We start from the raw sequence: 25,038 nt of genomic DNA, 5'->3' as shown, positions 1-25,038 counted from the left end.
TCTAAAGGGAAAGTGGCCCCCCTAAAAACCATAAGTTTGCCACGACTAGAGTTATGCGGCGCGGTCTTATTAGCCAAGTTAGTCGCAGTTGTCCAATCCCATCTCGGCCTCAATCAGCGAAAGTTAACCATGTGGGCTGACTCCGAAATCGTTTTAGCCTGGCTTGAGAAACCACCTATTTCTCCAATCGAACTGCGCAGATCATCGACCTCATCGGCAATGCCACTTGACGACATGTGCGCAGCAAGGATAACCCCGCAGATATGGGCACCAGAGGATGCACCCCACTCGAGCTAGCTAGCTCATCGCTATGGTGGAATGGCCCAGAGTGGCTTTCCCGACCCCCCGAGGACTGGCCAACACCAACGGCCAGAAATATTGTACCCCCCGAATTTCGCCGAGTCGAAACACTGCATGCAGCGGAAGAGTCAGAAGACTTCTTAGAACGGTTCTCCGCCTATCCCCGAGCCCTACGCGTAACAGCGTACGTGTTGAAATTTGTATCTCGGTTTAGAAATGCTGTAGGAGGCAATCGTACCCCTAAGGATCCCGCCCTCTCTTACGCCTACGTCATGCGCGCGAAAGAGCCTCCCCCGAAAATTCAAAACCAATCGTAAAGCGAAGTCCCCTACTGGCACTTGACCCCTTCCTGGATACAAACGGGATTCTCCGTGCCAACGGAAGATTAGTAAATGCCGGCATGACCTACAATGAGTGTCATCCCATCATTCTCCCCGAAAAGGCTAGATTTACTACCTTATATAAGGTTTCTGCACGAGAGCTTACTCCATGCGGAAGTACGCCTCCTGAAACAAGCTATGAGGCAGGAATTCTATACCCCCCGACTCAAACCTCAGCTGAAAAAATGTATTTTCCAATGTAAAGTCTGCACCATCCATAAGCGACAAACGCAATCCCAAATAATGGCAGCTTTACCCCCCCGAACGATGCACTTTCGCGCCCTCCTTCACTACTACTGGCGTAGACTTCGCCGGTCCGTTCCAAATAAAAGCTTCGATGCTCCGATCTCCAACACTCGTGAAAGGCTATGTGGCCATTTTCGTTTGCTTCACCACCAAAGCGATCCATTTGGAATTTTGTTCGGATCTCACCAGTAAGGCTTTCCTCGCTGCCTTCGCCCGGTTTGTAGGGCGTCGAGGGTACCCGAAACAAATGATGAGCCACAACGGCACAACATTCATTGGTGCTAAGCGAGCTACCGAAGTAGAGTTCGTGACCTTCCTCAACGAAGTCTCGACAGATATTGTCCAAAAGTATGCGCCACAAGGCATCGATTGGAAATTTATACCCCCCGGCGCACCCCACATGGGCGGATTATGGGAATCTGCCGTCAAAAGCTTTAAAACCCATCTTAAAAGGGTCGCCGGAACACACAGCTTCACCTTTGAAGAATTCTCGCCCTCACACCCGGCCACTTTCTCCGAGGCGCACCCCTGGTTCCCTATCATCTCCCGAACCAACTACAGTCCACTAAGCTTACCTATCGACACTATTCCAGAACCCAACTGAATCACCCCGTGTCTCTCACAGGCAGTCTCTAGCTCGACGCGTCTTCTCAGGCGTAAAACTAACATACATCTATATGCTCTCTTCCGACAGATGGATCGTCAGCGCCCTCCGGTTCCAACACCCCGACGCTCGCTGTCATTACAAAAATTAGGCGCTTAATGCGCCTAGGCGGCCCAGGATGGTTACGCGGTGTAGGCTGTCACCCGTCCCATCTCCCTCCTTTTTTTATACGTATCTCTATGAATTTATATATATATATAACCCGTACTTGGTATTATATTCGACTATTGAATTGTATTATATCGAATATCTATGAATTTATATATATATCCCGTCTCTTGTATTGTATTCGATTATTGAAGTGTATTATATTGAATTATACCCTAAAATCAATGCATTGTATTTACCCTTAAATTCCCTATTGGGAATCCTCATGGCCGTGTGGCAGCCTCCACCGCGCAAAATCCACCAAATCAAATTCGCCGCAAGTACAGGATGGCGATCTGGCATGATCGCCACCTGTCAAAAAACCACCACCTTTTTTTGGCAAAATATATATTTTATTATTATCAAACTCTTACAAATTTGCTGGTCACTTTTTTTTCCTTTGTGCTCTACAAAATAAGTTGTATAAAAAACCGGCGTAGGATGGAAAATAGAACGACAAAAAATTAATCGATTTAAAGCTTTACAAATATTCTACTGAAATTGTTGTCCTCAGCCAAATATAGCAAAGTGGTTAATGTGAAAATTTACACATAGTGCTTGTGTCGTACATTCTTCATCTTTGAATTATAAGAAAGTTTTCTACATATGTACGTATTATTAATCGTAAATAAATTAGAATCTTGGTGTATCTACGTTGGAAATAAATATACGAAAAGCAGCGTTTGCTTAACAAAAATCTTTGCTAGCGCAATTTAAACCTTGCAGCGGTTCCTTACTGTCTCATCATCAAAGGGGTGGCGGGCAAAACGAAGTGGAGTTCAAGTCAAGTGAAATCAGGAAGAGTTTTGCCGCAAATATCAGTGCAAGTCCCACTATCTTCACAGCAGGAACTGGTCCTTCGAGCCGGAGCGTGGGGCAGTTGAGGGCGAGCAGTTTAATATGAGTTATAAGGGAGTGATTTGATGCGCTTATAGGCATATGAGTCGTGGCACAGTGGATGACGTACCCGACTCACACGTTTGGGGTTGCGGGTTCAAAGCCCACTGCAAGCAAGAATTTTTTTTTAAATTTATTATACTTTTTTATCTTATAAATTATTATTTTGATGGACTGTATGTTATTTTACTTAGAGAGAGGTCACTATGTACCTGTTACACCTTGTATTTATTCATTGGGGGCGAGCACTGGGGGCTCCAAGGTATTGGCTGCGGGATGAGCCACCTTGTTTTGCTTTGAAAAACCCCTGTTACACCTTGTATTTATTTATTGGGGGCGAGCACTGGGGGCTACAAGGTATTAGCTGCGGGGTGAGCAACCTTGTTTTGCTTTGAAAAAACCTGTTACACCTTGTATTTATTTATTGGGGGCGAGCACTGGGAGCTCCAAGGTATTGGCTGCGGGATGAGCCACCTTGTTTTGCTTTGAAAACCCCCTATTATACCTTGTATTTATTTATTGGGGGCGAGCACTGGGGGCTCCAAGGTATTGGCTGCGGGATGAGCCACCTTGTTTTGCTTTGAAAAACCCCTGTTACACCTTGTATTTATTTATTGGGGCGAGCACTGGGGGCTCCAAGGTATTGGCTGCGGGATGAGCCACCTTGTTTTGCTTTGAAAAACCCCCGTTACACCTTATATTTATTTATTGGGGGCGAGCACTGGGGGGCTCCAAGGTATTGGCTGCGGGATGAGCCACCTTGTTTTGCTTTGAAAAACCCCCCTTTGGGATAAAAAACTTAAACTATGTCTTTAGAATATTTCACTAACCAGTTGAGAATTACAAGCACACTCAATGGCTAATGAAACAAACGAACGAAAAATGTTCATAGTTTAAGTCACTTAAACAAAGTTGAAAGATGCTAATGGTTATATGCTCAGTCCAAACTGTAATTTTCGGGCTTATGATGTAAGAGTCGACTATGGATGACCGCGTAGCTTCAGTTTTCCGACCACTATTTTTATACTCAGTTGAGCAGAGCTCACAGAGTATATTAACTTTGATTGGATAACGGGTGGTTGTACAGGTATAAAGGAAGCGAGATAGATATAGACTTCCATATATCAAAATCATCAGTATCGCAAAAAAATATGATTGAGCCATGCCCGCTCGTCCGTCCGTTAACACGATAACATGAGTAAATTTTGAGGCATCTTGATGAAATTTGGTATGTAGGTTCCTGGTCACTCATCTGAGATCGCTATTTAAAATTTACGATATTGGACTATAACCACGCCCACTTTTTCCATATCGAAAATTTCGAAAAATTGTAAAAGTGCGATAATTCATTACCAAAGACGGATAAAGCGATGAAACTTGGTAGGTGAGTTGAACTTATGACGCAGAATAGAAAATTAGTAAAATTTTGGACAATGGGCGTGGCACCGCCCACTTTTAAAAAAAAGGTAATTTAAAATTTTTGCAAGCTGTAATTTGGCAGTCATTGAAGATATCATGATGAAATTTGGCAGGAACGTTACTTCTATTAATATATGTATGCTTAATAAAAATTTGCAAAACCGGAGAACGACCACGCCCACTTTTAAAAAAAAAATTTTTTAAAGTCAAATTTAAAAAAAAAAGTTAATATCTTTACAGTATATAAGTAAGTTATGTCAACATTCAACTCCAGGGGCCAGGGGTTTCTCAGGGGGCCCGCGATTTAGAGGTACTAAGACATTTTTTTTTAATTCAGGAGACTGAGGTTTTCCATGTGCAAATTTCAAGCCGAATTTCAAAAGCAACGAATATTGATAATGATTTTTGCCTGGGCCTGAGGCGACAATAAAAACATCAAACTAAAATGTACATATGTTTACATGAATCCGAAAGCGTAAAGTTTTCGTGGTGACACTGATGAAGGTTCATCTTCAAAAGTCTGCCAACAATAACATCAACTCTGTATCAAAGTCCAGATTATTTAAACGACTTCAATATCGGTACCGTGAATAATGAGTTAAAGTGAAAGCAATTATTCGTCGATGTCATCATAAGTATCTTGTTATTTTTCCACGTGATTGTTGTTGTTGTAGCAATGCTTCGCCCCACCTAACAGCCGCGACCGATCACAAATTGTCATCAATAACCTCTAACGGGAGTCCAAGGAAACTTGCTGTTTCAACAGGGGTGGACCATAATGAAAGGGGTGTTAGAGGTGTTGGTTCCACATTACAAGTAAAGAGATGGTTGGTGTCATGTGGGGACACATTGCAAGCGGGGCATACATTTTGTATGTCGGGGTTGATTCTGGATAGGTAAGAGTTTAACCTGTTACAGTATCCAGAACGAAGTTGAGTAAGAGTGACACGCGTTTCCCTGGGGAGTATGCGTTCCCCTTCCACAAGTTTTGGGTACTTTTCTTTGAGTACTGGATTCACCGGGCAATTCCTGACATAAAGGTCCGACGCCTGTTTGTGGAGTTCACCAAGGACCTGCTTGTGTTTTTTTGCTTCATACGGCTGGGTTCTCAGGTGCCGTATTTCCTCAAAATGCTTACGGAGATGACTCCTTAAGCCCCTAAGGCGGTGTTGGCTCATCAATCAGATGTCTGTTTGGATGCCCAGGTTTCTAGGTATTCAACAGGAACTGTTTGGTTAGCATCTCATTTCTCTCCCTGATGGGGAGTATTCTCGCCTCATTATGTAGATGGTGTTCTGGGGACATAAGAAGGAAGCCCGTGGCGATTCCGAGAGCAGTATTTTGGCAGGCCTGTAGCTTCTTCCAGTGGGTAATTTTCAGGCTTGGCGACCATATGGGTGACGCGTAGCATGTAAACGGCTGGCCAATTGCTTTGTATGTAGTAATGAGCGTTTCTTTATCTTTTCCCCAGGTACTGCCAGCAAGGGATTTGAGGATTTTATTACTGCTCTGGATTTTCGGAACAATTGCGGCTGCGTGCTCAACAAAATGTAGATCCTGATCAAACGTCACACCCAAGAGTTTGGGGTGTAGGACAGTCGGTAGTGTAGTGCCATCGACGTGGATGTTCAAAATGGTCGACATTTGGGACGTCCATGGTGTAAATAAGGTCGCGGAAGATTTAGTCGGTGATAATGCCAGGTTTCGGGAGGCGAAAAAACTGGAGAGATCAGGGAGGCAGCCGTTTATTCTGTTGCAGAGCTCATCGATCTGTGGGCCTGGGCCTGTGGCCATTATTGTGCAGTCATCGGCGTATGAAACGATAGTGACTCCTTCTGGTGGTGAAGGTAGCTTAGATATATAGAAATTAAACAAAAGTGGGGATAGGACACCACCCTGTGGCACCCCTTATTTAATTCTTCTTGGTTTTGATGTTTCGTTTCTAAATTGCACCGATGCCTGCCGACTACCCAGACAACTTGCGGTCCACCTTTTAAGACATGGGGGAAGGGTAGACCCTTCCAGGTCTTGCAGTAACGTGCCATGGTTGACCGTATCAAAAGCTTTTGATAGGTCTGGCGCTACCAGTACTGTTCTATGGTGGGGGTTTTGGTTAAAACCGCAATTTATCTGGGTGCTGATGGCATTTAGCGCGGTGGTGGTGCTATGGAGTTTTCTGAAGCCATGCTGATGACAGGCTAGGTGCAAATTTGATTGGAAGTAGGGGAGCAAAATGGCTTCAAGCGTCTTTGCTACTGGCGATAGGAGAGATATCGGACGATACGACTCTCCTATGTTAGCTGGTTTCCCAGGCTTTAGTAGCGGGACCACCTTGGCCATTTTCCATTTTTCGGGTATGACAAAGGTGGAAAGAGACAGATTGAAGACATGTGCTAAGTATTTGAAACCCTCTTTCCCTAGGCTTTTAAGCATCGGCATGGCTATGCGGTCTGGGCCCACTGTCGTCTACGGTACGTGATTGTCATGACGAGGTATTTCAGAACAGAATATTGCCAAACGGAGAGAAAGTGGAGCGTGACTGGTTAGTTGCAATGATTTTTATTGCCAACCATGTCGTATGTTAAGCACCAATACTTTAAATTGACCTAAAATTGTTTGTTCTGCGGATACTCGAAATTCCATGGAAGAAGTTATACGATAAACTGCCATCACACGAAAATACTCAAGATCACATTAAATGTTATATTCAATGGCGATCTTTACAAAATCTAATTCAAAAGGAGACTACAATTGACACACTTATCAATGAACAGCTAATCACTGAAACTCAAAGGTGGAAAGAAATTTGATGTAAAATTTTGGACACTATTTTATTTTTGGATGAAAGAGGTCTAGCTTTCAAATGCGAACGAAATGATGGAAATTTTTTGGGCATCTAGGATTTGATACCCATATCTTATGATCCGATACTTAGAGATCATTTGGAGAAAGTTAGGATTTCACAACAGCAGCACAAACGATTACAAGTTCATTATCTTTCCCCAGGCATTGGGAACGAGTTTATATGTACAAATTTGTGCAAAGCACGTGCGGGAAACTATATTAGATCAAGAAAGCCAAGTATTTTGCTATTATCATTGATGCTATGCCTGATGCTGGTCACATTGAACAGACTGCGTTCATGTTGCGGTAACTCCATTCCAATTCGAAAGCGACAAATTTTACAATTCAAGAACAGTTTTTGGCTTTCGTGAATTGTAACCAAAAAACTGGTCAGAAAATCGCTGATCTAATTTGCCATACTCTAGGTAAGCATGAAATCCCATTAAAAGACTGTCGTGCATAAGAGTACGATAACGGCGCCAATATGAAAGTAGCTTACAACGGAGCACAACGTCACATTCTCGCCAAAAACTCGAATGCGCATTGTGCAACCCACAGTCTTAATTTATGTGGTGTTGATGCTGCAGAATGTTGTACGGCTGCAATTACTTTCTTCGGAGTTGTACAAAAATGTTTTACTATTTTCAGCAGCAGTCCACAAGATGGGACATCTTCAAAAAAAATTGTACCGAGCTCTCTTCATAGGCTTTCAGACACTAGGTGGTCGGCTAGAATTGAGGCAATCAGACCATTCGCAAACCATGTTCCAGGATTAACACAAGCACTAACCGCATTACGTAAGCTAAATTTGACTGCACAATCATACGGAGATACTACCGGAATTCTCAAGTACATAAACAAGTTCGAATGTATTTTGCTGTTCTCAATTTGCTTCAAAATAGTTACTACCATTAATGAAAGAAACGCCGTACTCCAAGCTAGAGACGCCACCGTAGATGTTGAGGTCCGACATCTGGTTCCCCCCATAAATACAGAAAATAAAAATTCAGAAACGCATTTTTTCGGAAATATTAGTAAGAACCTAAAAACTAAAGCATGACGTGGCTGAATGCGTTTATAACACTTCAACCATCGTAGGAGTGCGGGTTCAAATCCCACTGCCGGGAGAAAAGGCTTTGAAGAGATTTACAAGGTATAATCGAAACAGCTGTCGCCTTGTCCGTCCTGATGTCACGTTGTTTAAATTTTTCCCAAAATAATTAAATAAATTATAAAATTAAAAATTGCTTCTTTTCATACATTTAAAGCAATACGGGCAATCCCCGATTAATTCATACAAATAGTCAGAACCCTTTTTTTAGAAAGCCAAAATTCAGAAGTCAAAATTCAGAAACAAAAGTTCAGAAATCAATATTCAGAAGCAAAAAAACATTGCTGTTTCTGAATTTTGACTTCTGAAAATTTTTTCAGCCTGGAACACAGCAACGTCGAAAGAAGGCGTTATATTCAATCGAATTATGGAATATGTATAATATCACCGAATTGGGTGAAGTCCGTACAAATAATTCTATCGAAAGGTGGCAAAACGTCATTCGAAGTGCGTTTGGGACACACGCTAACATATTTAATTTCATAAATAAAATAAAAAATGAACATGCAATAACAGGAACAAAACTGCAGCAATTTTCAGCTAGAGGCGAGCCATGTCGGAAAGGCAAGATAAAAGACCTCGTTTTTAATGTTGCAAATTCATTTGAAAAAGATAAACGCGAAAAGATTTAATTAATTACATGCTTGCTATTGCACACAATTTAAAATTTTAGATTTTACTATTTTTTCTTTATACATAATTCCTTCCAAATAAATGAACGTTTCTGAATTTTGAGAAAAATTTTATGTTTTTTCTGTCGTTCGATTACTTTCTGAATGTAGACTTCTGAATTTTCACTTCTGAAATTTGATTTCTGCAATTTGACTTTCTGAGTTTTGGCCTCTGAATTTTGTCTTTCTGAAAAAAGGGTTCTGCCTAATGTTTTCTGAAAAAATGTGTTTCTGAATTTTTATTTTCTGAATTTATGGGGGGCACCCCGACATCTAGATGCCTTATTAGCTGATTTGATCAGGAACCAATGGGAAACAATTTTAAACGAATGCAAAACAGTTGCTATTCAATTGAACACTTCGCCAAAGTTTCCGGACATTCGAAAGGGAAAACCCAAAAGAAGTTTTAAAGATAATGGAAATGAGATGATTACGGACGATCCAGAGTCTGATTTTAAAAACAATACATTCTTGGCGATCGTTGATTCGGTAAGCACTGGTATTACTGAAGGATTTACAGCTTTGAGCAGCATGGATGAAACTACGGTTCGGGCGAGTGCAGCAAAATTTGTCGGAAAATACAAGTCGGACGTTTCTCAAAGTTTAGAATGCGAAATAATTCACTTGAAACACATTTACGAAGCAAATTTTGATAAAGGTCTGCCACCATTGGAATTGCTAAATGCCGTCTATGTTCAAAATCTGGGCCCGTATTACGTGTTACGATCCGTGATCGAAACTAATTTTTTAAATCACAATAGCTCTGGTATTCTGTTTAATTTTATTTTCAGCTTGTAGTCCAAAAATCATTTAGTTGATGTGGCAAACATTTTTTTTTTTGTATGTAATCCATCAATAATGATTCATGAATGAGACGTCATCTATTCAAATTAATCAAATGTATTAGTGGATTTTTTATAGGGGCCCGTAAACTGTTTAGTCCCGGGCCCGGATTTTCTCTCTACGGCTCTGTGTATATATGTATATTTGCACAGTTGAATTGTGTTATTAAATTAATACGTGTACCGTATTTTTATTGAATAAATACAGAAAAGTACAAACGGTACTCTTAATTAGTTTTTATTGTATACTGCCATAAAACCAGAATTGGGAGCAGTGCACGAAATTCTGAGCAACAACACTGCTCGAGCTTGAATGGGCTGACATAATCAATATCTTTCGTTAAGTGTTAATAAGGCGTTAATTTGTAAAACTAGACTAGCCTAAAACTGCGTCCAGAAAATAATCAGTAAATAGGCCCAACAAATCGCGAAATACTTAGCCACCTTTTGTTAAAAAGTTATAACAAAAATATATTTTTTTTTTTTTCGAAAAAAATTATTTCCGAAAACCACGAACAGATCCGGCGATAGTTAAAAAATATTCGGTGGCAGTTCCTCTACATGATTTCCTAAAAAATTGTGAAATACTTTCGAAAACAATTTTGAACCTATATGGAGTTAGTCCCCAAAATATCTCGACTATATTATTACGAAAACAATTCAGAAACGGATCCGAAACATCACTAAGAATAACCTCTCTGAAGTTGGCAAGACAACTTTTACGTGAAAAAAAATTACCTATTGGGAAATTTGCCGTGAATTTGCCGTAATTTATCCGTGAAACAAAAAAATTTGCCGCGGCCCTATTGTAGAAAACCACCTTAGAGACCAGTTAGGAAAATTATTTAATTCTTGCACACGAATTTATCACGTGAGGTTAGCGTGCCACCCTCAGAAAACCACCTTAGAGAACAGCTAGGAAAATAATTCTTGTGGATAAGTGGCATATTTTAAAAATTCGAAAAAAAAAATGTTCAAATTTTTTTTATGGTGCACCTTATGCTAAGTGGCATATTTTATAAAAATATATGGGCGCATAGTCATAGTCAAAACTGCTGGAACGAAGCAACGAATGTTGACCAGTGTTGTCACTTCTAAAATCTATTTAGTGGTGGATTTTCAAAAAAAATGGTGGTAGATCTACTAAAAATAGTGGTAGAATTTTCAAAAACATTTGAACCAATTTTATTCAAATTATTTTTATTCAACCATTAAAACGAACATAACAACTCCAAGTGCATTAACAACATACATATAAACATCTGTATGAAGAGTATGTGTATACTGTACTGTATAGGCTTTAGACCTTATCAAATAAAAAAATATAATTAAATAATAGTGGGACTCTCACCTAGTTTTTAATTCTGAAGTTAGTAGTCGGTAGTTTTTAGCCGTTTTTTTTTAAGAAACTATTTGAATAAGTATCAAAGAACTAGTCTTAAAAGTTTGAAAATTTTTTTACTACAAAAACCTTAACAGCTGAAATTGATAATCAAATGCGAACTACCGACCAAGAACTTTAACAAACCATGTGTGGATACGACTAAAGTTAATTTACAGTATCCAAATATTCCATTTTTCATAACACATAGTTCAAACATATAATAATACTACTAAGAAACCTTAAAATAACAAGGTACTTCAATGGTATCCAACGAATACCAATAGCCCGAATCTAACGAAATAGACTTGTCCTTTAAAACGATTTATTTCTTAAATCTTACAACTTACATCCGTGACATCGAAGGCATCCATCGGATACTGCAATCGACGGCTGAGTGGAATATCGCTCGTATCTCGGCTGCCAGTTCGAGAACGCCCTATCTGAGAATGTTTTTCAAAAACACCATATTTCAGTTTTTCTTTTGAAAACGACCTATCTCAGAACTCGATTGAAGAATGCCCAAAATTTTTTTCATAAACGTCCCAGCTTATGTCACAAATTTATTAAATTTAAGCTGAGATAGAGCGTTTTTGAAACAAGTTCTGAAATAGGGCGTTATTCCAAAATTTTCTGGGATAGGGCGTTTTCGAAACGGCGGCAGAGATACGCCGATATTCCACTCAGCAGTCGAAAAATCAGATTATTGCAAAGGCTTTGGCACGAATTTTCCATCAATAAAGTTATATTTTACATAACATTGTATAAGTTCTTTCGAAGGTACGTAAGTAAGTGTTATAAAAATCACACATTTCTTTGGTGAAAATTTGGAAAACTTATACAGAGTGTGCATTACGTTTAATTTTCAACATACTTAAAACCCTTAATTTTAGGTTATTGTGAGCTACTTAAAGAACATAGTCAAATGCGGGCTATTGCTCGCTAGATAGCGTCTTAATCGAAACTTTCCCATAGCGCCTCTACCGCTGATGCGTTTATACTCTGTGATTTCTTCGTGGCATCTTCTAGGCGCTTCCAATCGAAGTTGGAATTTAAAAATCGCAAAAACTTGTCTTTTGACGATTTTATGAAATGCCATGTTACCGAATTGCAAAATTCTATCATCAATTTGGACAACTTAATGCCCCTATTACCGTTTACAACTCAACTTAGTTGGGTTGTAATTAAAACAACTCAACTTTAAGACAACTCAACTCCTGTTTGGTATTACGAATTACAACTTATTTCAGTTGAAATTGAATTGAGTTGCCAACTTCAGAAAGTGATGATTTGACAGATAAATAAACAGCTGATCAATTTGTGGCAGAAATTTAAGCATTTTCAAATGTGTTTTTTTTTTATTAATATTATATGAAATCTATTTTATAATGACAAAAATGTTGGTGATTGACATTTCGCGAATACGGAAAACATTCGCGTGATCATTCCAATCCCTTGGAACTACCAAGCACCAAGTAAGAAAATGTTTAAGTGACAAATAAATAATGAGTTTCATATGAAGTTATTTTGCAGATTTGAAAGGAAGCATTTTACTCAGTACTAAACAAAATTAAGGACCATTTCCGCATACGCGTTCGTATTTTAAAATTATGCGCCATACTCCGATTCCTTGCTGACGGCAGCTATCAAATATGATGTGGAAATGATTTTGGTGTTGGACTGGTTTTAGATATTATTGAGAATATTTGTGCGAAGTAGATTAAAACCCAAACAGAAAAAACTGTATTTTACTCAAATAGGATTCCCAGGAGTAGTGATAAGTATCAATGGGACTCTCATAATTATTTCACCTATTTTGGCTGCATCCGAACTGCGGCCAGCCTCGTCCAACTAAAGTCAAAAAGTTATTCAATGTAATTCGTTTAAACGTTGTTTTTTCTAGAAATGTGTACAAAATTGTTGATTATTGTTTGATTAAAAAAGGTTTAACTACCGGCTTTAAATGTTTTGCTTTTTTTTTTGGTAACGTTTTATAAGCCCGTGCACCATCTAACTCTTATCAAAGGTGGTATCAAAAGACGGGTTTCCATCTCCGTTTTTAGGATTCGAGAGCGGAAATTAAAAATTTTTTTTCTTTTGAAAGATATTTACAAAGACCCACAAAATGGCCCGAGAGGGTACGAAATATGAGGCCCGTTCCACAGTTTTTTTTGCACAGAACATCGTTCTGCGTTGACGGCCTTTGGCCGCGATTCGTTAAAATAACTCTGGTTGGGTCCAACACCTTTCTGCATAGCTGTATACAAAAAATCTGGCAAAATACAACAACCACATGAAATTAGATTTTATTAGAAATAAAATTTTTAATTTTTGTGGTAATTCTTTACGACAGCATGACACTGCTAATACGTGTCCAAAAATATCGAGAGAGGTATTAAACGATGCGTCTTGGCATCAGTATTAATAATCCGAAGGCGGAAAATAAAAATTTTAACTCCTTCAGAAAATATTAAACAAAAACCGAAAAAAGACAACAACATTACAACAACCACATGAAAATCGCCAAATTCAACTACAAATATCTCCGGACAAGAGATAAAATGTTTCTTTTCTGCCTTCGGATTATTGTTCTCGAGATTAATACGCGTCTCGATATTTTTGCACGCGTATTAGCAGTGCCATGCTGTCGCAAAGAATTACAATTTTTGTTTTCGGATTCTTAAATCGGAGGTCGAAACGTGTCTTTTGATATCAACTTTGAACATCTTTGTTAAAAATTAGGCGGTGAACCGTCTTCTAAAACGTAAAATTTTTTCAAAACAACTGCAAAATTGCATGAGACAACTGCTAGTAAGCAGTTGTAAGATTTTGACGTCTTTGACAACTACACCAACACAAGGTTGTAAACGGCAATGCCACAAAAAGTTGTAAGACTAGACAACTCAACCGAAATTTTTTTTGACAGGTTGAGTTGTAATCTGTAATATCAAATTGCGAAATTTCAACTCAACCAGAGTTGAGTTGTAAACGGTAATAGGGGCATAAGAAAAAGCATTACCCTGCAAAAATCGTTGGACTATGTGGTCCACTGGAGTACTTACCACTATACTCCACTGTAATGCAGCAATGGACCAACTCATGTTTCTACACGAACATATTGTAAGCCGATCATTGCTCGTTTTTAACGATTGTAATCACTACACGATGTTTATTGGACTGTGGGTACTCCATGGATTACTCTGATGTAATGCGGAACTGGAGTATATGGTCCAGTCCTAGGACATCGCAATGTTAATTGGACCATATTTTTTGTATGGATTGTGGTTAATTTTGGAGCACTCGGTTGGTCCATAGCGAGTACTCCATACATGCATGCATGGAGTACTCGCGATTTTTGCAGGGTAAGAATGAAAAATTATGAGGAAGCTAGTTTTCAGGATTTTGCGATTTACATACAAAACATGAGCATACATATGTACATATGTATGTATGTGTGCTTGTGCGTATGGTTGGTTGGTTGAAGTGAATTTTGTTGTATTTTTCAACATGCGAATATAAAAATATTTCTTAGCTTACATATGAACATAGATTTGTACATACATATGCTTGTGCGTAAGAATAATTTTTGTTGGAAGTGGTTGATTGAAACAAAGTTTGTCTTTTATTTGAACATGTGAATGTACAAACATTTGTTAGCTTATGCTTAGAGCAAAGGTTAGAGTATTTTGGGCTCAATGAAGTGGGTGAGAAATAGGGGTGTTGTTGACAAACATTTGTATTTTAGTTTAAATGAAGCGGGTGGGCGTGAAAGGGGGGTGTTGATTAACCTTTAGTTTAGGAATATTACCATGTTCATAACCAAATAAATAAATACGCACATATTTAGGGCTTTATCATTCCTTTATTCACAACTTTTAAAATTGTACATATGTAGGATTTTATAATAATAAAATAATAATAAACATTTACATATAAATTAATACTAACATAAAATAAAATAAAAATACCTGAAATAAAAGAGAAACAGCTGAAAAGAAAAAAATTAATTTATTATTATTTTGTTTATAATTATGTATAATTTTGATTTGAACATTTACATCAGAATTACGAAATTGTGTGCACATATGTAAACATATAGCAAGTAACAATTTCTCTCACAACTTAATCGATTAAGGTTAAATATATGTATGTGTTTCACCTGTATTATGGAAACATTAATTAGCTGAGTTTGACATTTGAACTAAATTGTTAGGGCCATTTTCTTCATAATCAAATTTAGAAAATGGAACCGAAATGTTTCCAAATACTAGGCTCAGATGCACTCTAAAGTTAAAAAGGGAGTTATGTCTGTTCAATTTAAATTCCACTCACAACAAACTTTTTTACAATGTTGTTTTCAAAATTCATATACATCTAATCTAATATATCTATTATCTAATCTAATATATATATTATAAATGGGAAAGTTTGGATGTTAAGATGTTTGGATGTTTGGATGTTTAGATGTTTGGATGTTTGGATGTTTGGATGTTTGGATGTTTGTCCAGACGTTTGTCTTTGTGACTCAATAACGCAAGAACGGCTGGACCGATTTGGATGAAATTTTGCACACATATAGCCAATAGTCTAGAAGGATCTACTAGCTATATATTTTTCAAAAGGGGCGTGGTCCCCGCCCCCTAGGAACAGTTATAATTTAATTATTATATTTTTTCATCTTTGCGACTGAATCACGCCAGAATGGCTACACGGATTATGATGAAATTTGGGACACAGACAGTAGTCTACTAGCGAAATTTTTTTCGAACATGGAAAGAGGGGTGGGGGTCCCACGACCCTTCGAGAAATTATTTTTCCTAATTTTTACACATTATAACTTTACGTATACTGGCCTTCACCAATATCACAGACTCAAGGGGTCAAATAAGTCGAGGGCTTACAAAGTAAGCAGTGACACCCTCCGCCCGCCCCCCTTTATCTCCCCCTCTGGTGTAAAATCCATAAATTGTTATAACTCAATCTAAATTTTCTCCTAAATCAATAGTTTTTGGTATCTGGTACATACAGAACGAGATCTAGACAATTTTGGAGGAACGATCAGTGGTCCTCTCCTCTACTCCCGCCATCCGCCCTCCATCAATTGTTTTTATTAGCACGCTTTTATTAGCTTTACCTGTATGTTTCTATCTAACTTTTTATTCGCTCCAATGCGCCTGCTGCCTTATTAACATGGTTTTATAATTAGCTTCACCTTATTTGTAATCCCGTAAGGGTCATATCGAGACCCTTCCGGGATCATTTCTGGATGGTTTTCGGGATCGGTCCGGGATTACGCCGGGGTAATTTCGGGACTTTTTCGGGACTATTTCGGGATCATTTTGGGACCCTTCCGGGATCATTTCTGTATAGTTTACGGGATCCGTCCGGGATCCCGTCGGGGTTATTTTGGAACATTTTCGGGACTATTCCGGAATCATTTCGGGACTATTTCGCGATCATTTGGGGACCCTTCCGGCATCATTTCTGGATGGTTTTCGGGATCCGTGCGGGATCTCGTCGGGGTCATATGGGGACTTTTTCGGGATCATTTGAGGGCTCTTCCGGCATCATTTCTGGATGGTTTTCGGGATCCGTCAGGGATATCGTCGGGGTCATTTGGGGACTTTTTCGGGATCATTTGGGGGCTCTTCCGACATCATTTCTGGATGGTTTTCGGGATCCGTCCGGGATCTCGTCGGGGTCATTTTGGGACTTTTTCGGGATCATTTTGGGGCTCATCCGGCATCATTTCTGGATGGTTTTCGGGATCCGTCCGGGATCCCGTCGGGGTCATTTCGGGACTTTTTCGCGACTAATACGGGATCATTTGGGAACCCTTTCGGCATCATTTCTGGATGGTTTTCGGGATCCGTCCGGGATCCCGTCGGGGTCATTTCGGGACTTTTTCGCGACTAATACGGGATCATTTGGGAACCCTTTCGGCATCATTTCTGGATGGTTTTCGGGATCCGTCCGGGATCCCATTATGGTAATTTCGGGACTATTAGGGGATCATTTGGGAACCTTTCCGGCATCATTTCTGGATAATTTTCGGGATACGTCCGGGATGCCGACGAGGTCATTTCGGGACTATTTCGGGATCATTTGGGATACCTACCGGCATCATTTCTGGATGGTTTTTGGGATTCGTCCGGGATCCCGTCGTGGTCCTTTCGGGACTTTTTTTCGACTAATACGGGATCATTTGCGGACCCTTTCGGCATCATTTCTGGATAGTTGTCGGGATCCCGTCACGGTCATTTCGGGACTATTAGGGGATCATTTGAGGACCTTTCCGGCATCATTTCTGTATTGTTTTCGGAATCCTTTCGGGATCCCGTCAGGGTCATTTTGGGACTTTTTTGGGGCTAATACGGGATCATTCGGGGATCCTCTAGGGGTCGTTTCGTGACTTTTTCTGTTTTATTTCGGGATCATTTGGGGACCCTTCCGGCATAATTTCTTGATGGTTTGCCGGATCCATCAGGGTCATTTCGGGACCATTTTGGGATCATTTGGGGACCCTTCCGAGATCATTTCTCGATCCGTCCGGGATGCCGTAGGAGCCATTTCGGGATTTTTTGTTACTTTTCCGGGATAGTTTTTGGACCCTTCCGGGATCATTTCTGGATCTGTGCGGGATCCCATCTGGGTCATTTCCGGACTATTTCGGGATCATTTTGGGATCCTTCCGGAATCATTTCTGTGTGGTTTTCGCGATCCGTCGTTGATTCCCTCAGAGCCATTTCGGAACCTTTTCTGGAGTATGTCGGGGTCATTTGGGGACTTTTTCGGGATCATTTGGGGCTCTTCCGGCATCATTTCTGGATGGTTTTCGGGATCCGTGCGGGATCTCGTCGGGGTCATTTGGGGACTTTTTCGGGATCATTTGGGGGCTCTTCCGGCATCATTTCTGGATGGTTTTCGGGATCCGTCCGGGATATCGTCGGGGTCATTTGGGGACTTTTTCGGGATCATTTGGGGGCTCTTCCGGCATCATTTCTGGATGGTTTTCGGGATCCGTCCGGGATCCCATCAGGGTAATTTCGGGACTATTAGGGGATCATTTGTGGACCTTTCCGGCATCATTTCTGGATAATTTTCGGTATCCGTTCGGGATCCCGTCACGGTGATTTCGGAACTATTAGGGGATCATTTGAGGACCTTTCCGGCATCATTTCTGGATAGTTTTTGGAATCCTTTCGGGATCCCGTCAGGGTCATTTCGGAGCTTTTTCGGAATCATTTCAGGATACGTCCGGGAACCCGTCAGGGTAATTTCTGGACTTTTCCGAGACTATTTCAGGATCATTTTGGGACCTTCCCAAGATCATTTCTGGATGGATTTCGGGATTTGTCCGGGATGCCCTCAGGGTCATTTTGGGACTATTAGGTGAGCATTTGAGGACCATTCCGGCATCACTTCTGGATGGTTTTCGGTATCCGTTCAGATTCCCGTCGGAATAATTGCGGGACTTTTTCGGGATCATTGGGGTCCCTTCCAAAATCATTTCTGGATGGTTTTTGGGATTCGTCCGGCATCCCGTCGGGGTCATTTCGGGACTTTTTCTCGACTAATACGGGATCATTTGCGGGCCCTTTCGGTATCATTTCTGGATAGTTGTCGGGATCCGTTCGGGATCCCGTCAGGGTCTTTCCGGAACTATTGGGAGATCATTTGAGGACCTTTCCGGCATCATTTCTGGTTAGTTTTCGGGATCCTCTCCGGGTCCCATCAGGGTCATTTCGGGACTTTTTCGGCATCATTTAAGATTGGTTTTCAGGATTCGTCCGGTATCCGTCAGGGTAATTTCTGGACTTTTCCCAGACTATTTCGGGATAATTTTGGGACCCTCCCAAGATCATTTCTGGATGGATTTCGGGATCTGTCCGGGATGCCGTCAGGGTCATTTTGGGACTATTAGGTGATCATTTGAGGACCTTTTCGGCATCACTTCTGGATGGTTTTCGGTATCCGCTCAGGATCCCGTCGGAATTATTGCGGGATCATTTGGTGTCCCTTCCGGCATCATTTCTGGCTGGTTTTTGGGATTCGTCCGGCATCCCGTCGGGTTCATTTCGGGACTTTTTCTCGACTAATACGGGATCATTTGCGGGCCCTTTCGGCATAATTTCTAGATAGTTGTCGGGATCCGTTCGGGATCCCGTCAAGGTCTTTTCGGAACTATTAGGTGATCATTTGAGGACATTTCCGGCATCATTTCTGGATAGTTTTCGGGATCCTTTCGGGGTCCAGTCAGGGTCATTTCGGGACTTTTTCGGGATCATTTAGAGATGGCTTTCAGGATTCGTCCGGGAACCCGTCAGGGTAATTTCTGAACTTTTCCGAGACTATTTCGGGATAATTTTGGGACCTTCCCAAGATCATTTCTGGATGGATTTTGGGATCAGTCCGGGATGCCGTCAGGGTCATTTTGGTATTAGGTGATCATTTGAGGACCTTTCCGGCATCACTTCTGGATGGTTATCGGTATCCGATCAGGATCCCCTCGGAATCATTGCGGGACTTTTTCGGGATCATTTGGGTCCCTCCCAAGACCATTTCTGGATGGATTTCGGGATCTGTCCGGGATCCCGTCAGGGTCATTTAGGGGTGCGTTCGAGATCCTGTCAGGGTCATTTCGGGACTTCTTCGGGAATATATCGGGATCATTTCTGGATGGTTTATGGGATCCGTCCATGACCCCTTAAGGGTCATTTCGGGACTATTAGGTGATCATTTGAGGACCTTTCCGGCGTCACTTCTGGATGATTTTCGGTATCCGTTCGGAATCCCGTCGGAATCAATGCGGGACTTTTACGGAATCATTTGGGATTCCTTCCGGCATCATTCCTGGATGGTTTTCGGGATTTGTCCGGGATCCCGTCGGGACCTTTTCGGGGCTAATACGGGATCATTTGGGGATCCTCTAGGGGTCGTTTCGTGACTTTTTCTGTATTATTTCGGGATCATTTTGGGACCCTTTCGGCATAATTTCTTGATGGTTTGCCGGATCCATCAGGGTCATTTCGGGACCATTTTGGGATCATTTGGGGACCCTTCCGAGATCATTTCTGGATCCGTCCGGGATGCCGTAGGAGCCGTTTCGGGATTTTTTGTTACTTTTCCGGGATAGTTTTTGCACCCCTCCGGGATCATTTCTGGATCTGTGCGGGATCCCATCTGGGTCAATTCCGGACTATTTCGGGATCAATTTGGAATCCTTCCGGGATCATTTCTGTATGGTTTTCGCGATCCATCGTGGATCCCCTCGGAGCCATTTCGGAACTTTTTCTGGAGTTAGTCGGGATAATTTAGGGACCCTTCCTGGATATTTTCTGGATGGTTTCTGAGATCCGTCCGGGAGCCCGTCAGGGTAATTTCGGAACTTTTTCGGGACTATTTCGGGATCAATTTGGTACCCTTCAGGCATCATTTCTGTGTGGTTATCTGGATAAGTCTAGAACCGTGTCGTTGTCATTTCGGGTTTTTTTGGGACTACTTCGGGAACTTTTGGAAACACTTCCGGGGCGTTTCTGGATGGTTTTCGGGATCCGTCCGCGATAGCGTCGGGGTCATTTCGTGGCTTTTTCTGGATAATTTCGTTATCATTTTGGGATCCTATCAGGTTATCAGCTCATAAAGTTCTTTTTTTTACTCAATTACAAAAATAAAATGCATTAGACAGAAAAAAAATTTTAAACAGATAACTTTATAAGCAGGCTAACGTGAACAGCCCACATATTTCATTTTCTCCTTGCGGACGGGGCCGCGGGTAAAGGCTAGTATATATTATAAATGGGAAAGTTTGGATGTTAAGATGTTTGGATGTTTGGATGTTTGTCCAGACGTTTGTCTTTGTGACTCAATCACGCAAGAACGGCTGGACCGATTTGGATGAAATTTTGCACACATATAGCCAATAGTCTAGAAGGATCTACTAGCTATATATTTTTCAAAAGGGGCGTGGCCTCCGCCCCCTAGGAACAGTTATAATTTAATTATTATATTTTTTCGTCTTTGCGACTGAATAACGCCAGAATGGCTGCACGGATTTTGATGAAATTTGGGACACAGACAGCAGTCTACTAGCGAAATTTTTTTCGAACATGGAAAGAGGGGTGAGGGTCCCACGACCCCTTCCAGAAATTATTTTTCAATAATTTTTACACATTATAACTTTACGTATACTGGCCTTCACCAATATCACAGACTCAAGGGGTCAAATAAGGCGAGGGCTAACAAAGTAAGCAGTGACACCCTCCGCCCGCCCCCTTTATCACCCCCTCCGGTGTAAAATCTATAAATTGTTATAACTCAATATAAATTTTCTCCTAAATCAATAGTTTTTGATATCTGGTACATACAGAACGAGATCTAGACAATTTTGGAGGAACGATCAGTGGTCCTCTCCTCTACTCCCACCATCCGCCCTCCATCAATTGTTTTTATTAGCACGCTTTTATTAGCTTTACCTGTATGTTTCTATGTAACTTTTTATTCGCTCCAATGCGCCTGCTGCCTTATTAACATGGTTTTATAATTAAAAATAAAATAAAAAAATAAATGTAAGGCGCGATAACCTCCGAAGAGATCTAAGGCCGAGCTTCTCTTCCAATTTGCGTCGTGCTCCTCTTGATTTTTCCCTAAAAAATGGCCGGACGGGACCTACATGTTTTATGCCGACTCCGAACGGCATCTGCAAGGCAGATGAGTTTTCACTGAGAGCTTTTCATGGCAGAAATACAATCGGAGCGCTTGCCAAACACTGCCGAGGGGCGACCCCGCTTAGAAAAATTTTCTTCTAATTGAAAAATCTTATTTCTAAAATTTTGATGTTGCTTTGCCCGGGAGTTGAACCCAGGGCATACGGTGTGATAGGCGGAGCACGCTACCATCACACCACTTCATCTAGCTTCATCTTATTTGTAATCCCGTAAGGGTCATATCGAGACCCTTCCGGGATGATTTCTGTATGGTTTTCGGGATCGGTCCGGGATTACGCCGGGGTAATTTCGGGACTATTTGGGGATCATTTTGGGACCCTTCCGGGATCATTTCTGTATAGTTTTCGGGATCCGTCCGGGATCCCGTCGGGGTTATTTTGGGACATTTTCATGACTATTCCGGAATCATTTCGGGACTATTTCGCGATCATTTGGGGACCCTTCCGGCATCATTTCTGGATGGTTTTCGGGACTCGTCCGGGATCCCGTCGGGGTACTTTCGGGATCATTTGCGTAACTTCGAGAGATAAATCTTGATGGTTTCCGGGATCATTACGGGACTTTTTCGGGTTTATTTTGGGTCCCTTTAGGCATCGTTCCTGGATGGTCCTCGGGATTCGTCCGGCATCCCGTCGGGGTACTTTCGGGACTTTTTCGCGACTAATACGGGATCATTCGGTATCATTTCTGGATGGTTTTCGGGATCCGTCCGGGATCTCGTCGGGGTCATTTGGGGACTTTTTCGGGATCATTTGGGGGCTCTTCCGGCACCATTTCAGGATGGTTTTCGGGATCCGTCCGGGATCTCGTCGTGGTCATTTGGGGACTTTTTCGGGATCATTTGGGGGCTCTTCCGGCATTATTTCTGGATGGTTTTCGGGATCCGTCCGGGATCTCGCCGGGGTCATTTGGGGAATTTTTCGGGATCATTTTGGGGCTCTTCCGGCATCATTTCTGGATGGTTTTCGGGATCCGTCCGGGATCCCGTCGGGGTCATTTCGGGACTTTTTCGCGGCTAATACGGGATCATTTGGGAACCCTTTCGGCATCATTTCTGGATGGTTTTCGGGATACGTCCGGGATCCCGTCGGGGTCATTTCGGGACTTTTTCGCGACTAATACGGGATCATTTGGGAACCCTTTCGGCATCATTTCTGAATGATTTTCGGGATCCGTCCGGGATCCCATTAGGGTAATTTCGGGACTATTAGGGGATCATTTGGGAACCTTTCCGGCATCTATTCTGGATAATTTTCGGGATCCGTCCGGGATGCCGACGAGGTCATTTCGGGACTATTTCTGGATCATTTGGGATACCTACCGGCATCATTTCTGGATGGTTTTTGGGATTCGTCCGGGATCCCGTCGTGGTCATTTCGGGACTTTTTCTCGACTAATACGGGATCATTTGCGGACCCTTTCGGCATAATTTCCGGATAGTTGTCGGGATTCCGTCACGGTCATTTCGGGCTATTAGGGGATCATTTGCGGACCTTTCCGGCATCATTTCTGGATAGTTTTCGGAATCCTTTCGGGATCCCGTCAGGGTCATTTTGGGACTTTTTCGGGGCTAATACGGGATCATTTGAGGATCCTCTAAGGGTCGTTTCGTGACTTTTTCTGTTTTATTTCGGGATCATTTGGGGATCCCTCCGGCATAATTTCTTGATGGTTTGCCGGATCCATCAGGGTCATTTCGGGACCATTTTGGGATCATTTGGGGACTCTTCCGAGATCATTTCTGGATCCGTCCGGGATGCCGTAGGAGCCATTTCGGGATTTTTTGTTACTTTTCCAGGAAAGTTTTTGAATCCTTCCGGAATCATTTCTGTATGGTTTTCGCGATCCGTTGTTGATTCCCTCGGAGCCATTTCGGAACTTTTTCTGGAGTATATCGGGGTCATTTGGGGACTTTTTCGGGATCATTTGGGGGCTCTTCCGGCATCATTTCTGTATGGTTTTCGGGATCCGTCCAGGATGCCGTCGGGGTCATTTCGGGACTTTTTCGCGACTAATACGGGATCATTTGGGAACCCTTTCGATATCATTTCTGGATAGTTTTCGCGATCCGTCCGGGATCCGGACGGGGTCATTTCGGGACTATTTCGGGATCATTTGGGGTACCTACCGGCATCATTTCTGGATGGTTTTCGGTATCCGTCCGGGATCCCGTCGGGGTCATTTCGGGACTTTTTCGGGATAATTTGGGTTCCCTTTCGGCATCATTTCTGGATGGTTTTCGGGATATGTCCGGGATCCCGTCGGGGTCATTTCGGGACTTTTTCTCGACTAATACGGGATCATTTGGGGACCCTTTCGATATCATTTCTGGTTAGTTTTCGGGATCCTTTCCGGGTCCCATCAGGGTCATTTCGGGACTTTTTCGGCATCATTTAAGACTGGTTTTCAGGATTCGTCTGGGATCCCGTCAGGGTAATTTCTGGAATTTTCCGAGACTATTTCGGGATAATTTTGGGACCCTGCCAAGATCATTTCTAGATGGATTTCGGGATCTGTCCGGGATGCCGTCAGGGTAATTTTGGGACTATTAGGTGATCATTTGAGGACCTTTCCGGCATCACTTCTGGATGGTCTTCAGTATCCGTTCAGGATCCCGTCGGAATAATTGCGGGACTTTTTCGGGATCATTTGGTGTCCCTTCCGGCATCATTTCTGGATGGTTTTTGGGATTCGTCCGGCATCCCGTCGGGGTCATTTCGGGAGTTTTTCTCGACTAATACGGGATCATTTGCGGGCTCTTTCGGCATCATTTCTAGATAGTTCTCGGGATCCGTTCGGGATCCCGTCAGGGTCTTTTCGGAACTATTAGGAGATCATTTGAGGACCTTTCCGGCATCATTTCTGGATAGTGTTCGGGATCCTTTCGGGGTCCAGTCAGGGTCATTTCGGGACTTTTTCGGGATCATTTAGAGATGGCTTTCAGGATTCGTCCGGGAACCCGTCAGGGTAATTTCTGAACTTTTCCGAGACTATTTCGGGATAATTTTGGGACATTCCCAAGATCATTTCTGGATGGATTTCGGGATTTGTCCGGGATCCCGTCGGGGTTATTTCGGGAGCTTTTCGGGGCTAATACGGGATCATTTGGGGTTCCTTCCGGAATCATTTCTGTATGGTTTTCGCGATCAGTCGTGGATCCCCTCGGAGCCATTTCGGAATTTTTTCTGGAGTATGTCGGGGTAATTTAGGGACCCTTCCTGGATATTTTCTGGATGGTTTTTGAGATCCGTCCGTGAGCCCGTCAGGGTCATTTCGGAACCTTTTCGGGATCATTTTGGAACACCTTCAGGGATCATTTCTGTGTGGTTCTCTGTATACGTCTAGAATCGAGTCGCTGTCATTTCGAGTTTTTTTGGGACTATTCGGGGAAATTTGGAGACCCTTTCGG

At 41.9% G+C, this 25,038-nt stretch overlaps 1 long non-coding RNA gene across 1 annotated transcript; it reads left to right on the top strand.

Moving 5' to 3' along the window:
* The first annotated feature begins 12,048 nt into the window (after nucleotides 1-12,048).
* LOC137245481 (uncharacterized) lies at nucleotides 12,049-12,860 on the top strand. The gene is made up of 2 exons (XR_010951332.1): nucleotides 12,049-12,377; nucleotides 12,436-12,860. It is a non-coding gene; the product is annotated as an uncharacterized lncRNA (long non-coding RNA).
* The last annotated feature ends 12,178 nt before the right edge of the window (nucleotides 12,861-25,038 follow it).

Source organism: Eurosta solidaginis, chromosome 1, assembly GCF_040869045.1.
Source record: "Eurosta solidaginis isolate ZX-2024a chromosome 1, ASM4086904v1, whole genome shotgun sequence".
Lineage (NCBI taxonomy): Eukaryota > Metazoa > Arthropoda > Insecta > Diptera > Tephritidae > Eurosta > Eurosta solidaginis.
The sequence above is the reverse complement of the archived record's forward strand: the minus strand, read 5'-3'. Positions and strand labels throughout refer to the sequence as shown.